The sequence below is a fragment of the Pogoniulus pusillus genome, chromosome 12 (assembly GCF_015220805.1).
Source record: "Pogoniulus pusillus isolate bPogPus1 chromosome 12, bPogPus1.pri, whole genome shotgun sequence".
In the NCBI taxonomy this organism is placed as follows: domain Eukaryota; kingdom Metazoa; phylum Chordata; class Aves; order Piciformes; family Lybiidae; genus Pogoniulus; species Pogoniulus pusillus.
In genome coordinates this window covers 15,097,144-15,113,961 of record NC_087275.1, presented here as the reverse complement: position 1 = coordinate 15,113,961, position 16,818 = coordinate 15,097,144, and positions in this window count along the sequence as shown.

The window sequence follows — 16,818 nt, the reverse complement described above, 5'->3', positions numbered from 1 at the left end:
CTGATGTTACTGCAGATTCTCAGTAAGACTGTGGGAGCACTGGGTTTTAGTGTAGTCAGGATTTTACCCCAAGTGCAACTGTGCTGAAACCTGACAGCTGCAGGAGGCCTAAGGGTCATCCTATGCAGATGTTGCTTCCCTTTACAGATGACAGAGGAGATATTTCTGTGTTCGACACACTCATAAATTATATGGAAAAGAAAGTGAACTATAGATTTGCTGATGACAATAATTCAGCACAGTAAAAAACCACAAAATGGACTATGAAGAGCTGTAAAAGGAGACTGAGCAGCTGAACTGTAAAATAAGCAGTTAAATTCAGTGTTGGTAAAGCACAGTGATGCATATAAGGAAAAACAACCATTACACAATAACAAGCTCTAAACTCTAAGGAAAAACTCCCACAGATCCATAGTGAATATATTTTTGGAAGAAGCTCTGTATTTGGTGGTGGTAAAAGCAATGCAGAAGGTTAGAAAAAAATAGGAATGAAGAATTAAACAAAAAGTTTTTTTACCAGTGTATAAATGCGCATCTTAAACGAGGCATCCAGTTCTGATCACCATACAGGAAAATGGATATACAGCATAACCTAGAAGGTGAGGGAAAGAGAGACAAAATGGAAAATGTGAATACAAAACCTGTTCTTCTTCCTTGTTCATAACACATACACTTTAGGGTATCAGAATAAGTGGTCAGGCTGAAGATGTAAAAGCAAGATAAGAAGAAGGATTTTTGGGGGGTGGGTACTTAAACAGTGGCACTCACAAGTGTACACTTTGTCTAAACCAAAAGGAACACTAAGCCATTAAAGAGAAAGAACCAGCTGCAATCTTGGGCTTAGGAAGTCCATAGCTTGCAAATCAGCAGGAGGAAATAACAGGGGAAAGACGGCATGGTGTTTTTCCAAAGTGATGTAGCCACTGTCTGTCAGAAAGTGCACACACAAACAGATGGGCCCATGTACAGTCAGTATCACTGTTCCTGCACTCTATATCTTGAGAGAGTTGAGCAGTCAAGTCTAGTTGAGAGGCATCCCTGCCCAAGGTGAGGAGGTTGGAGTACATGATTACTGAGGTCCCTTCCAACCTAAGCCATTCTATTATTCTAAGATTCCATGATTCTAAAACATGGCAGGAACAAATTTGCACAACGTGGTCGGAGTCAGCTGCATCTCAGCTTTACCAGTGCATAAATAAATTTACCCAGACTCTGCACAACCTCGATCTGCTTATCTTTGAGGTTAATCTGTAAATACTGCCTTCAGGAGATGGAGTTTATGGTGACTGTGTTACCTGCCACAATGGTTTTGGGTTGGAAGTCACATTCACCTGTTTCTATTTCTGTCTGCAGCTTGAACATCCTTAAGTGAAACCATGAAGAAAATTCAGATATAAACCAACTGTGAGTCTGCCAGGAGCAGGATGCCAAGAAATTCATAAGCTGTTACTGTTTTTTCCTTCATTGTGATTCACTTCATCTTTACTCAAAAGGCACATATTAAGTTCTTTCAGGAACCTACCTGCTTTCACTTCTATTTGATGAATGAGTCTTTTCAGACTGCATGCAGTATGTCCAAATAAAATGACATCAGTAGGCAGGATCCAAAAAAGATGACGTAAAACTATTGGGGGGGGGGGAATAATCTTTTTTAAAAGTCCAGGAATTTATCATTTGTCTTCCACCACCATCCTGAAGAATATTTCTGTAAGCTACTAGGTGCTGACAACAGTAGAGTATGTTTGGATAACTTCTACAGCAGTATTTTCAACGTCCTTTAATAAAGGAAATAGCCTCAGAAATGATCACAAGAAACAGAAAAGACAGAGAAGAGTCCTCAGTAATGCACAAATGAAGGTAGTATATTTCAATTTGAATTTGTCTTTAAAAAAAAAGAAAGAAATATGGAATTTGACACTTAAGTTTGATGCTTAGGATAAGACATTCCGCACAGGTATGTAGGAAAGCTAAAATGTAGGTTCAAAAAACTACACTTTTGCTCTCAACTGTTATAAAAAAATCACGAGTCTTAAGATGAAAATTTTGAAATAGGTTACTTGGCAGACTGTCTTACATGGGGGAATGACTTAAAATTAAAGCTTTAATTTGTACATCATGTAGTAACATCATTAAGTTACCTTTTGTGGTTACACTTGTGGAAAGCGTAATTTTGATGTAACTGAGATATCTCAAAGCCCATAAATAAAAAATGGAAAGGACTCAATTTATTACACTGAAAACCAGTGGAATGGTAATGCATTACAGCATGAGCTTTAAATAATATTTATGACAGTTTTTAAATTCTATTATAGAAGTAGTTATTTGCATTAGCAGATTCCTGGATATAACCACCGCCCAGACTTTCACCCTTCCCATCCCAGGTTTTCACTAATTCGAGCTGAAATGATTTATGGTTCCAAAGAGATGTGAATATCAGTTATGGACTTTAAAAACACATTTTCATATACTTGGTGGTGAAACTACATTAGCCTCATCTCATTCTAGTTACTCATTAGAATTTGCTTCTCTCTGGGTCTTTGGAGTCAATCAGCTGAAACATACAAAGGAAATGGGATGTATTTACTTCTCAGGACTCACAGGAGTAGTTTGCAGTTATCCCAGTGACTAAGACCTTTTTTTTCTAAACCAGCCACATTTACTAAGATTTAATGCATTTCGTGACAGTGCATAATGCGGATCAGTACATTGCTGCTGGAGTATGAAAGGCAGGTCACCAAAAAATTTAGGGTTCCTAGATTAACTGGGACATGAGTATAAAAAAAAAAGAAAAAGTTGAGGAAGGATCTAGGTGAGATGAGCTTTAAATACAAGACAATAGCTGGTTTTATGCTGAAAGCACAAAACTGCAGGGAAAATAACATTGTTGACTGAAGGACATCAATTGAGGGTTCAGAGAAGCTTTGCACTAATCCTGTGTTGTAATGACAGCTTAAAAATTTGGTACTTTGATGAGTTCTGAGATTGACTTAAACCTCTTTAATTTGGTTTGCTGGTATTTAATCTTTTAACTTTGCATTCTTAATCAAAACTCAAAGTAGATCTTTAATCTTGTATGTATAAAATGGAAGATTAGAGGACCCTGATCTACCTCTCGTAGACAGCTGTTCCCTTCCTCCTCCTCCTCTTCTCACCAGAGCAGCAACTGAGAGTCAGTTCAAACCTTTAAGAAGGCTTTGGGAGAACAGGAAATGACATATATGTTCTCTAACTCATAAGAATCAGCATCCTTTTTGCTCTCTGGGGAAGAAGCAAAATCCATCTGTGCCTCTGTGTGTGTTGCTTTTAAAACATTGTCAATGTGACAGAAAAATAATTCTGGTCTGGTAAGATTGCTCACTGGAAAAGGAGAGCTATGTTCACATTTCCTCCACCCTTAGAACACCAGAGACATCCACAGGCTTCAGTGCCTACTCAAGTTTAAAAGCATACAGTATGCAAGACAAGGGTGAGACAACAAGATATTCTGCACAAAGCTAGGAGTTGTCTCCATCAATAAATGTTTGAGGATACTTTGACCAAATGTGTCTGGTTCTCTTGTAAATTCTTTACTGTGGGGACAGGTTTCTTTTAAATGAGAAATACATAGAAAAACTCTTTCCAAATGGTTAGGTGTTCTTATATACTAAGAACTTTTAAATCTGTTTCATATTTGAAGGAGATTGTGGTGGCATCAAGTCATGCCATCTTAGCTGGCCACAGCTGCAGGGACTTCACAACTTTGAAACAGCACCACAGCAGACATGCAAGGCATCAAAAGTTGTAGTAACATCTCCTCTCCTATAATTGGTGTTTCTAGCCATTTGGTCCACCCATGCAGCCTCCACTGTCAGAGCATTTAAAGAGGAAGAGCAAAGACCCTGGACACAGGTCCTTAGGGCACTGGGACAGAGGCTTCACTGTGGCCAGCCTAATAATTCATTTCACTTTACCACAGCAAGATGGTCTAGCTCAAAGATTTTTGACTCAGACTTGTCCTGTGGATGTGAAGATCATTACAGTATAGGTGATTCAGCTGGTCTGAAAGCAAGCACATGCCAGGCCTCACTAATTGCAAGAGAGATCTCAGGTAAAAGCAAAAGTCACCTCTCTTCTTTTGTAAACTTAGTTTACTCCTCCTGTGCTCAGTTCCCTGTCCTGTATAGAAATCTTCACATGCCTGAGTTGCCTGACAAAACAGTTGTTGATTTTCATTGCACATAACTGAGATGAAGTTATTTAATGTCATGAAAATCTTTATCAGATGCATTAGGAGAAGAATAATCTTGATTTCACCATTTAAAACGAATCCCTTGCACTTTCCAGCATAATTTTGGAGACACTTTATTTTACATCATTGTTAGTGATGATTATCCTGGTTTATCTGATCCTGATTTATTCAAATCACTTAAATAGAGGCAAAGTCTATGGAAAACTCATTTCCTGAAATTCAGTAAGAGTTTTGAACTATTTTGAACTTCTTTTGCTACCAATGAGCTAGAATTAAAGTTTTCTTAATCTGGATTGTTTCCTTAAAGATACTGCTGGACAGAATAGCAAAAATTATCTGGGGTTTTATTCAGAGGAGTGGGGAAATGTCAAAAGGAAAAGGACGTTTTTGATACTGACAAGCAAATAAACACAGGAAAGAAGTTGATCAGTGAATAAAAGGAATGTATCCAGTATGATTTCTGACGCATTTGTAAGCACTAATGTTACTCCCATAACTCAGGGATTAAGATGAGATCCCTTGCCTTCCCTTGAGGAAGATAGCTCAGGATTAAGAAAAGTTTTAGAAACAACCCTGACAAACACAGGCAAGATCTTTCTCCACTAACTTCCCTAAAGGAAGCTCCACTTTATAACTGCTGTATTTAGCAAGAGATCTATTACTGTCACAAAAATGGCAAGAATTCTTTTTCCTTGCAGTGCCTCCTATCACAACTCTTCATCTTTGAAAGGAACAAGACAAAAAACTAATGTAAATAACAAGGAAGAGCTTTAAACCTTAAAATTAACATCGGAATGGAAGAGTAATTCAGTAAAAACCCAGGAGGTGGCTGGGTTTGGAAGATGCAGCTGGTGTTTGACTATGTGAGAAATGAAGAATTTGAAGTGTTCTGTAAATATGCAGAAATGTTTCCACATCCTTCTTATAACTTCTGGAAGCACTGTCAGTGGATTCAGTGAGCCATCATGTGCTCAGGCAATCCCAGGCAGTCCCAACCAGCAGCTATAGGAGAAGGGTTTTATTTATTACCTGTTTGGATGCTCTCACTGTTGTGCTGTGGGGTGGTGTGGGTTGGTTGGTTGGTTGGCTTTCTGAATTCGGATGAAAAGCACAGCTTGCCGAGGCACATTGGTAGCAACGTTTTCCAGGGTCGCTATCCTCACACAGAACACAGTATGTTCAAAGATGCGGACCAGTGGCCAATGCAAACACAGGCAACTTCTGCAGTGTGTTCGTGGAAACAGACTGGGCACCTGCAACCCGATGGAGAGCAAAAAGAAGGTGCCAATCCAGCAAGACAGCAGCTGTCCTGGGTTAGGGCCCTGAGCTACCCAGGACTGCAGCACAGAAGTGACTCTCACTCCTTTGGAAGAGTAAGACTGAAGATACTGCACACTGGTTGGGAGTTTAAAGGGAGGTTCTGTTTACAGGTGTATATATGCAAAAGGCAGTCAGGTAGAATGCATACACCCACAAGCTAGGCCATGTCTATCGGACTAAAACCTTCTAGAATCCTCCGTCCCTTCCACCCTCAGGAGGCCTGAGAGTAGGCCACAACTGCCCACCCCGACTTAGGCCTACAAGGCCCCAGCAGGCCGCATGAGGCAGCCCGGAGTTCCCTGCCAGCTAAAGCCATCTCCCACACACACTGTGGGATAAGGAGGGAGGCATGCACTCCTTGGAGAAATGAAGTGAAGAGAGGAAAGGCAGGGAGGAGAAGAGGATGATACTAGCCAGGAGCTGCTTTATAAGCTATGCTACCAGAAAGCGGAATAGAACAACCGTCCTGAGATGACCAGGTCCGGCCCCTGGGGCGGGACTTTGCAGCTTCCTTAAGGGAACCTAGCCCTGTCCTAAACTGCCACAGCAGCCTGGCACCGCTCAGCCCTGCCCTAAACTGCCACACCAGCCTGACACCGCTCAGCCCTGTCCTAAACTGCCACACCAGCCTGACACCGCTCAGCCCTGTCCTAAACTGCCACACCAGCCTGACACCGCTCAGCCCTGTCCTAAACTGCCACAGCAACCTGACACCGCTCAGCCCTGCCCTAAACTGCCACAGCAGCCTGACACCGCTCAGCCCTGCCCTAAACTGCCACACCAGCCTGACACCGCTCAGCCCTGTCCTAAACTGCCACAGCAGCCTGACACCGCTCACCCCTGTCCTAAACTGCCACAGCAGCCTGACACCGCTCACCCCTGCCCCAAACTGCCACAGCAGCCTGACACCGCTCAGCCCTGCCCTAAACTGCCACACCAGCCTGACACTGCTCACCCCTGCCCTAAACTGCCACAGCAGCCTGACACCGCTCAGCCCTGTCCTAAACTGCCACAGCAGCCTGACACCGCTCACCCCTGCCCTAAACTGCCACAGCAGCCTGACACCGCTCACCCCTGCCCTAAACTGCCACAGCAGCCTGACACCGCTCACCCCTGCCCTAAACTGCCACAGCAGCCTGACACCACTCACCCCTGTCCTAAACTGCCACAGCAGCCTGACACCGCTCACCCCTGCCCCAAACTGCCACAGCAGCCTGACACCGCTCACCCCTGCCCTAAACTGCCACAGCAGCCTGACACCGCTCACCCCTGCCCCAAACTGCCACAGCAGCCTGACACCGCTCAGCCCTTTCCTCTCAGTCAGAATCGGCAGAGCTCTTTCACCTTCAGCTTCTGAAAAGTGACAGTTCCACGAATACAAACATGTTTAATGCTCCGTAGTGACCCTTACTGAGGCTGTCATCTACAGCTCCATATTACCGCTGGCTCTTCTTCTGGGGAATCCTGTTTTGCTAAGTAGGTTCACTGGCAAAGGGGAGGGAGGTAAGAATGAGAAAACATATCTGTTTCATTCCCTTTTAATGTAACACTAAGGAATTCTTTGGATTGGGCTCGCAGTGATATTTACATTTAGGCTAAAAGATTGGAGTTTAAACATTTTAAACTACTGAGCGAACTTCCCTTCTCTTTAACTGCTTCTTATCTGAAAGCCTGCATTAAAATAAATCAAATTAGTTTTTAAAAAATTATTTTTCTTTTGTTTCTTCCCCCAGGCATGATCCAGCAGGGTGTAGAAGAAGGGAGTCAAAACAAGGGTGTTACTCACCATAGTCTTGCTGTGCTCAAATTCCTCCAAGTATGTCATTGACAAGGATGGTGAAGGTGAGAGAGCTTCAGCACAGCTTTTAGGTCTAAACAAGAATTCTTAAGATATATTAGATCAGCGATCACTGTCTGCACACTATGGCATCCTCAGGTACTGAATCAGACAGTTTATAGGCTTGGTTCACTAATACATGCGATGGAGGTAATATTCACTGCTTCTGCTTCATTAAAAGACACTTAGATTTCAAACACATACAAACAGCTATTACTCTGCTATCCAAAATCCTCACACAGAATAGAACTACTTCTTAAGTGTTCAATTCAATGCAGATTTATTTAAAAAGCATGTGAAAAATATAAACCTGAGAGGCTGGATCTGCTCTTCACAATAGGTTTTACCCCATTGTCTAACCCTCTCAAAATATTTGGTGCTCAGAGTGACTAAAATGAATGAAATTTTAGCTAAACAAAATATCTGCCTATGATTTTTTTTTGTTAACATTTTCTCTTGCTTTTCTAAATAAAGAAGGCTCTTGATGAACAGTCATAGGGCATCTAGACCCTTGGTAGACTTCTGATCCACTTCCCTCATCCAAGTGACACAGATGTTGATGAGATACGTGGATATGTCCATTAATTCCACTTGGCCTGATGCTGTGTACTGACTTCCCTGACTTGTGGATATATTCTTGGACGAAAGCACTGTAGAAGGCACCATCCAGTAGCTACTGAGGCTTTGTTGCAAGCTCAACACCTGGATAGGCAAGAAGTCTGTTTTCAAAGCTAGCCTTACAGTATCCTTTAAAATGCAATCAGTGTTAAATTACACAGTCCAAGAACTACTTCCTCTTAGCAATTAGCAGGGTCCTCTAATTTCAACTTTCCCAATCCATTTTCCCTGAATTAAGAATTCTTGTTTCCCCTCACAGACTTCTTGTGATTCTTCTGACTAATCTACTGAATATAATATGGTTTCTTACCCATTTGTTTCACCAGTATGATAATTCTCAATTTTGCTTGGTTAGCTATCAACTTTCTTTTAATATATAAAGGGTGGTTTGTTGTTCAGTGCTTTAAAATATCTTCTTTTAGTCTGAAGTTCCCATTAATCTGAAGTGCCCAAGTTAATCTAATTCCTGAAATGTGAAGTCTTCTGAGGAAAAAACACCACCAAGCCCTTAAATTATACTGACTATATCTACTTCAAACCTTCCCTGAGTGAAGCTGGAGAGCTGCTTAACATTTCAGAACCATCATTTGAAGTTATCTTTCCCAATTTTGCTAGGTTAACTTGTGGCAATGCCTAAAGGGTGCTTTGATGTCCAGTGACATAATGACCTTCATTTTAATCATGTCTCCACTGCAAGTGCAATAGCAATTGTCATCATGTAGGTAAGACCTTACAGGAGTCTAACAGATCTGATGTGTGAGACACATATGTAAAATGGTACCAAATACTTATCTTCAGGCAGCCACATTCCTCTGCCAGCACCATAGAAGACAACAGCAAAATCAATCACAATCACTGGTACTTTCCTAGGCATCTAGTCATAGCGATATTTTCATGCAGCAGTCAAACTGCTTACTGCAATTATTATTTCCACAGTGAGCCTTATTCCTTTGAGCTTCTTTGCCCCTGGAAGAACACAGAATTTAAACACATATTATCGAGCTTTTCAAGATAGCTTTAGTTCCTTCAGTATATCCCAACAACAGGAATCTTTGCTTCCATTTGTCTTAAAATGCTTGTTTTGCAATTTTGTTATAAGGTCTTGCTATAACTTAGATTTTTGTGCCCTCTGGCCCAGTCTGCTAACACCATAACTAGGCATAAGACAATTCAAGCTCTGAGCAGAGCTGAAGAATCTACCCTACTTTGATTCCAATAATAACATCCTTTTATCAGTGAAATCCACAGAGCACATGCACCAGGAACCAGATAGGAGGTAACAAAAATTCCATGTTGTTACAGAGCAGATCTGGCCTTGACAGCAGAGGGATTTCAAATTTTGGCCACAGTGACAACCTCTGGCTTCTCTGCTTCCGATTATTTGTGAATGAAGTAAATGTTTAGGATGCTGAAGGTGTAGATCTTGAGCTACACATGCAATTTGCTCTGCCACAAGAGTTTATCCATTTATACCCCTGACTGCTCAGTGCTAATGTTGAAGACAGTGGGAATAATGGACTGTAACACAAACCCACTTCTTTTGATGACCAACTTTTAGGGAAAATGAAACAAAGTAAACCAATAAGAATATACCACACTGCGATGGTTTGGGTGTTACCCACCCCCTAACTCTGATGAAATCACCCAGACTAGACTCAGCCAAGCTAGAAGTTAAGGAATGAAGCTTTATGTTTACAGCTTAGCACAATATCTAAGCAGATATTTACAATATAGCATAAATACATGCAGCTATATACAGAAATACACAAGTTAAAAATAATAGAGAAACACAACTCCCCTCCCAGAATTCAGAGTCCCCAGGAGGGTCTCCCAGCCACCCTTCCACCTTTTTTCCACCCTTCTACCTTATCCCAGAGTACCTTACATGCAAGGTCAGTTTGGTGGATCAGCAAGGGGAGTTAGAAAGCAGAAGGATTAGTTACACAGCAAAAGTCCAGGGAGAAAGCACAGACTCTGAGAGAGACCCACACACATTGTCTTATCTGTGGGAAGAGTCACAGCTAGTATTAGGTCACGTTTTCATATGCTTTACTTCCTATCTGAATACCACAAAATAGGTTTGAAAGTGGATAAAAATACCAGAAGAAAATCCACAGAAGCTCAAGACTTCTCCTAAGCCTTGCACAATATTTTTTTTTCTGATTTATTTTTAAAAAGTCACATTCCAGTGAACAGAGAGGAGAGTATCTGCCTGGATCTTGATAATTCTTAGATGAGACTGGTGGTGGACTGGTGAACCATCATCCTGCAGCACACACAGGATTAAGATTCTTTAGTATGGCTATTTGCATATTAGGCGGAAGAGAAAGGCAAAAAGGACATAACAGAACCAGGAGACTTGTGCACAGGGTCTTTCCCCTCCTCTCCTTCATTTAGTGAGTTGAACATTGGAACAAGACCTCTGGTCTAGTTGACTTTGCTCAGCATCCCATCAGTGATTCTGAATGTAAAAGACATTGTAGTGCCTTGAGACTACATTGCTCAAAGGCATTGCTCAATCCCACTTGAGACTTACAGGGAAAATTAAAGCCACCATTGCTTGTAAATAATCTGGACCTTTAAGTACTTTTGAAAGCACTCATAAATGCTGGAGTGACCATGCCCTCAACTGCATCAACCTTTTCCTTACAGAAGAACAAAATCCAAGGATACTTTTTTTCTCTAAGATATGAACTTACAATAGGTAACTAAAATGCATTCAACACTAACAACTATTTTCAAGTGATAGACCACCTGCAGAAGATGGTTATGAATGAACAATTATAGCAATGCAATGCCTCCTTCAATGATATGTGAGACCATGTTTCTCCCTGAGGTATTTTCCCTGGAAGAATTCACACATCAGAAAGTTACAAAACCAAAATGCCAACCCCAAACAGCAGCTGTTGGATCTCTAAGCCTCAGCCTCAAACCTCATCTCATTTGAGAAACAAACCCAAACTCCCAGCAATGCACAGCAGCTGGGTTCTTGGCATGGCATTGTTTTTTGATTGATAGTTTTGCTAAATTTGTGATCCTGCAAGCAAAATCTTAGCCATATCTCTAATCATATGGGAACAACTGTATGGCAAGCACCTCAGCTGCACCATTGAGCCCTGCTGACTAGAGGTTATTTTTCCCCATTAAGAGCTCCACAGGGTAATGCAGTCAACAAAGAATATTTCTGGGATCAGATTCCAGATCTTCAGATCAACATAACAGCAAAAAAGTAAAGAAGAATTAAAGTGCCACCAGGTTTCATTGCTTGGTTCCATCAACGTTCCAGGCTGTATTTTCAGGGTTTCATAGTCCAATGTTAAATACACTCTCTGAACTGAAGCATAACCATTTGAGCTTAAGAAGAGGAAGAAATAATTTTTGACAACTTAAATTATTTTCTTAAGTCGTGTTTGAGATGGGAATTATACAAAGGTCATTTTCCCTTTACTAAGAAAAAGCATTTGGAGTACTTGTATTTCTTGTAACTGCAAATAGGGAGATATATCAGCTTTGAAATACTGATTTTCTTTTTATGACATCTGTACACATTTGCTTTTAACATTTGCATTTCAACACATAGAGAACAAAGACTTCTCCACATATTGTTCAAACAAAAAGCTGCTTTCCAATTCAGCCTATCATTTTTCATGCAAATGAACCACTTAAACCACTTCTATTACGGTATGTATAGGAAGAGTTATATAGCTACATCTTTTGCAGTACTGCAGCAGAAAGTCTTGCCACATCGACATGAACTAACAAGTCTGGATTTTTTTTTGGCTGATTAGAGAAAAAAAGGTACAGGAGAAGTTACTGTCTGCATCTGTGTATTAAGGAGTTTAAGTATTTTATCAACATGAGCAATTTAGAACTACAAAAAGCTTCAACCTAACACCAAAATGTTAGCTTCTACCACCTTCATTCTTCTTTAATCTGTACTTTTAGGATTAATCTAACATACTGACATCAACATGAATGATAGCACTGTAGGTTCTCAGCAAAATAATTAAACATAGGCATTTATTTTAACTCAACTTTTCCCCCTCCCATCCTTCTTTTTTTTTTTTTTCCCTTTTTTTTCTTTTTGTGGGCACCATTACACAGCCTCAAGTGAATGCTGCAGCCCATGCCACAGAGAATGTGTAAAATCTTCTTTTAAGAATCTTGGTTTGCTGTTTCTTCATACAAAAATGGTTTGGGTATGATTTAAAACCAGAGCAGGGTAGATTTGGATTAGATGTTAGGAAAAAGTTCATTACTATGAGGGTGGGGAGACAGTGGAATGAGTTGCCCAATAAAGTTGTAGGCATCTGATCCCTGAAAGTCTTTAAGATCAGGCTGGATGAGGCTTTGAGCAACTCAGTTTAATAGGAGGTGTCCCTGCCCATAGCACAGGGATTGGAACTAGATGATCTTTAAGGTACCTCCCAACTCAAGCCATCCTACCTTTCTGTGAATACATTTGGTAACCACAAATACCATTCAGATGATCTGAAAACAGCACTTTTACTCTTCAGGGCAGCACTCAAGAAGAAGAGAATTCACCAAGGGGGAAAGGGGAAATAGAATTATCTCCATCTTTGTGAAAACTACTTTCCAATACCTTGCTGTGCACTATGCATGGTCTGACAGGTTTATACTTTCTTGAACTTCAACTAGAGATGTCATTTAATCAAGCCTCTTAAAGCAAAGCTGTATGAGTTAGAAAACAGCAGCTTGATGTTTAAATCATAATCTATTTCTGTCTCTATATTTAAAAAGTCCATTGATAGCACAGACTTAAAAAAAATCTCTCCTCTTTTGGAAAACAAGCAATATAAGCTGCTTCAACTGATAGCACATTTAATATTAAAATGGCACTAAGACACCATTAGGCTGTGGCCTCAAGGAGAGCTTCGATTTATTCTCCAACTTCATTATATTCACAAAGCAGAAAGCCGCAGGAAACAGTTTGTTAATTGTTTTTACTGTTGTCCTCCTTTCTGTCTTGAATTCAATTCCATACGATACAATATAATTCTAGTATGGAAGTTATGAGTAGGATGTGATATATGCATTTAGATTTCAGTCCTAGAATTCAATATTACAATGTCATTTACCAGTGTGCTGTATTTGCATCACTAATCCGTTGAAATTATGTAAGGTTATTGGTAAGCATAGCTTACAGACTGAAAAGCCACATATTGAAATTTACCCTCCAAATTAGGTTTTCTCAAACATATTTACTTTTCTACTCTTCCCCCAGCCAAAAGCACGAAATGTCAGTTCAGTTCTTCTCACTTGGAGAATGCCGGCAGCAGATACAGGATCGTGCTGCCATCTATAGTTTAAAGAAGAAAACAGACTTCACAGTTCAAATCACAAAAGGAGCCAGGCGAGAGCCAGGTAGCATTTGTAGAGCAAAAATGATCCAGGCTTCTCCAAAGACAAGTGATTGAGAAAGTTGGACAGACACATTTTTATGCTTGCATTCCAGCTGTGTGAGCAGGACTCGGGGTCTCATTTAAAATACCAGCAAGAGCTCTGTAAGGAGTTCTGTGTTGGACTAAGTCATAGTTTAGGGCCCTTCGAAGCAGCACCTCTACCCCAAAACAGTCTCATTTTGATATACCATGTTTCTGTTCACATAATGGACAAAAAATAGGGGAAAAGCAGCATGAAAAAAAATATTAACAGAAAGGGTTATTAGGCATTGGAATGGGCTCCTCAAGGGGTGGGGATGTCACCATCCTTGGAAGTATGTGAAAGACACATGGATGTGGTTCTTAAGGATGTGGTTTAGTGGTGGTAGATCAGCAGTAGTGGTAGGATGGTGAACTCTAGTTGGACTAGATCTCAAAGATCTCTTCCAACCTCAACAGCTCTATGATTCTATTATCATCATGTCTGAAAATGAAGGCTTTATGTGACTATAAAACAGAGACTGAGGACTCTGTTACCTACATGAGACCCTCACTAGCCTTTACATTCAAAGCAGGTATTAGCAGCTAGAAAGAAAAAAAAGAAGGTAAAGAAATATCTTCTCATCCCAAATAATTCAGACATGGCATCCAGGTTCTTCTGTTCTCAAAGCAGCTCTTCATAAAATTACATACTTTTGCAGAAACCTAAGCCTTTAAAAAGTGAAAAATGTGATAAATTTCTTCTAGAACTAGAAGCTTTTTCCCCATTCAAGAAAGTAAAAGTTGGTGGTTTTTTTCTTTGTTGTTTGGGTATTTTGGCTTTGTTTTTAACTTTGAAATCCTGTAAATTACTGATTTCTGTCTTCCAGAATCTCATACTTCCTGGTTTTATTTCCTTTGTTGGTGTTTGCCTGTTTTGGGTTTTATAAAAAAACTAAGAGAGCAAAGAAGTTCCCTGTTTAATTTGCTTTCAATTGGAATTCCAAAAGCAGGTGACACTTTCCAAAGATCCTCTATAAGCATTACAAACATACTTATTTTTATCTCCTGAATTTGGAACATTACTAAATCATTGAGCTTTTTTTATTAACCCAAAATGTACAACTTACAAGTTTTAAACTACTACTAGAACCTGTTAAAACACGAGCATTTTCAAGTGTATCTTCATGGGGTTTTATATATTCATAGGTTTACAGAAGAGTGGAAGATCTTTACTGGTTGTAGCAGTCAGAGAGCTTCTCACTAGCTGAGAAGTGGAAGAAACCACTACATGCATACAACACTTTTACTTAATAACTTGTTGAAGGTCCTAAATTATAAGTGAAATTTTCAAGATCATTTGAAAGTACATCCCAAATGAGACTGAACAAAACATAAGAGATATGAATATGTCATTGGTTCATTATTTTTCTATATTGTTGGGAGTTCAGTGTGTTCCCTCTCTTGCCTGCTTGTTTTTCCCCCCCCAGTCCCACCCTCTAACCTTGTCTGCTTTTATACGTGGAGAATTGCTTAGGCTATGGTAAGGAACAGCAGCCGGACTGAGGTAACTTCTTAGCTGGTACACAGTCCTTCCCCAACTTTTGTCTGGAGGTAGGGGGATCTGGGTTTGTTCATGGGGATTAACTGGGCTATTGTCTAATTGAATATGTATTTATAGGTATATGTTTATTATCCTTATTATTTAGACTACTTTTCTAAATAATAATTTCATTTTACTTCCAAATTCTGAGTAATGTGGTAATTTATCTTTGGGGGGGGGTAAAATCCTAAATGCTAAGATGGTGTAAGCCCACCACATAACTGCAGTTTGAGACTATCTACATGCAGTTATTCAGATTCTAGTGAACTTTGTAAACATAACCTCAAGACTTCCTAGTGAATATTGACCATGCATATGGTTTTCTCTGTTTGACATTACCAGAATTAAGTATTCTATCAGGTCTCCCACTCCTCAGTTTCCTCTCAAAGACAGATTTAAAAGCGATCAGGAAAAACAATGCATGCATTAACTCCTAGATGCATCACTTAAAGAACACTGCAAGTACTACCATGTGTGGCAATCCAGTTGTCTAGCAAATAGTAGTATTTCTAATGAGTTCAGGCATTTTCCCCCCATAAATTTAGATACAAATATATATATAAACAAACCAGTTGGAAATAACACTAAAGTGTGAGGTAATGTCACCAATACATTATAAAGTAAATGTAACATTTAGACAATATAACCTACCAAACAGATTCTGTCATAACATAAAGCTGTTTTCACTCTGCCTCAGTGATGCTATTGCTTCTCATAGCCTAGAATGTTGTGCACATAGCAAGGCAAAACACTGTGCTATAAGTAAAATGAGGTTACATTTTATCTCTTGCATTGCAAAAAAAAAATCTATTACTGGGACATCTCGCACTCCTTAAAACCAAATCTTTGTAATAGAGACTAATTGTATGTGTGCCTACAATATCTAGAATACATGAAAGCTTTTTCTTCTTTCATAGTATCCTTAGAAAGCTACACTGTTCTGAATAAGTATTACTATAAATATTTCTTCCAGTTTTCTATAAAAAGGCAGAGATGGGATAGAAAAGTAAAAACTTAACCTTCTTTAAATTAGAAAAAACTAGCTTCTAACGTGTGATCCTGGCAAAATTCTACCCTGAATCTTTACTGAGTCAACAGGAAAAATACATACTCGTAATAATTTATAAACCTACATGGCAAAACGTTTCCCATGCAACAAATACCATTTACCTGTACCTTCATACAGCACCTTGTTCTCAACAGAAACACCAGTTTAAATTTCAGCCAGGTAAACAGTGATTTCCCAGCCTCCACCCACCTATCTAAAGGTAGGAAAATAATGATCACTGTTGCCCATAATCTGTCAGATTAAGGTTCTTAATTATTTTTATTCTTTATTCATTTCAACTAAGTGTGGTGTATGCAACTTTAAAAGGTCTGAAAAACACAACACATGCTTTAACAGGTTTTTGCAGTGTTCCTGAAGCCTCTCTTATTCGAACCTGCCAGTTCATTTTCCCTTTTTTACTTTAGTTCTGTTCGTAAGAGTTCAACTGGCAGTACGTAAACCTTAACGTGCCAACATCAGAATTGTCCTTTTTACGTGCTAGTGAATCGCAGATGCAGTTTTGAGGCTCATTCTTTGCTTCATGAAGATAAACTGTTACATCAGGAGAGTACTAAAGAAATACATTCAAAAACTGCTTCAGTTAAAATAGGTGCTTTTAGCTTCTTTTCAGCTTTTGAAGAAATTTCAATATTTCACTTCACTCCTCCATGCTCAGATAAAAACCCAGAGCTCACATAAAGGGTGCAGCTATCAGCAGTTCCTTGTTTATGGCTTCCTAAAAAAATACCCAGAGAGAGAACTAATTGTGCAGTACAGATCTCT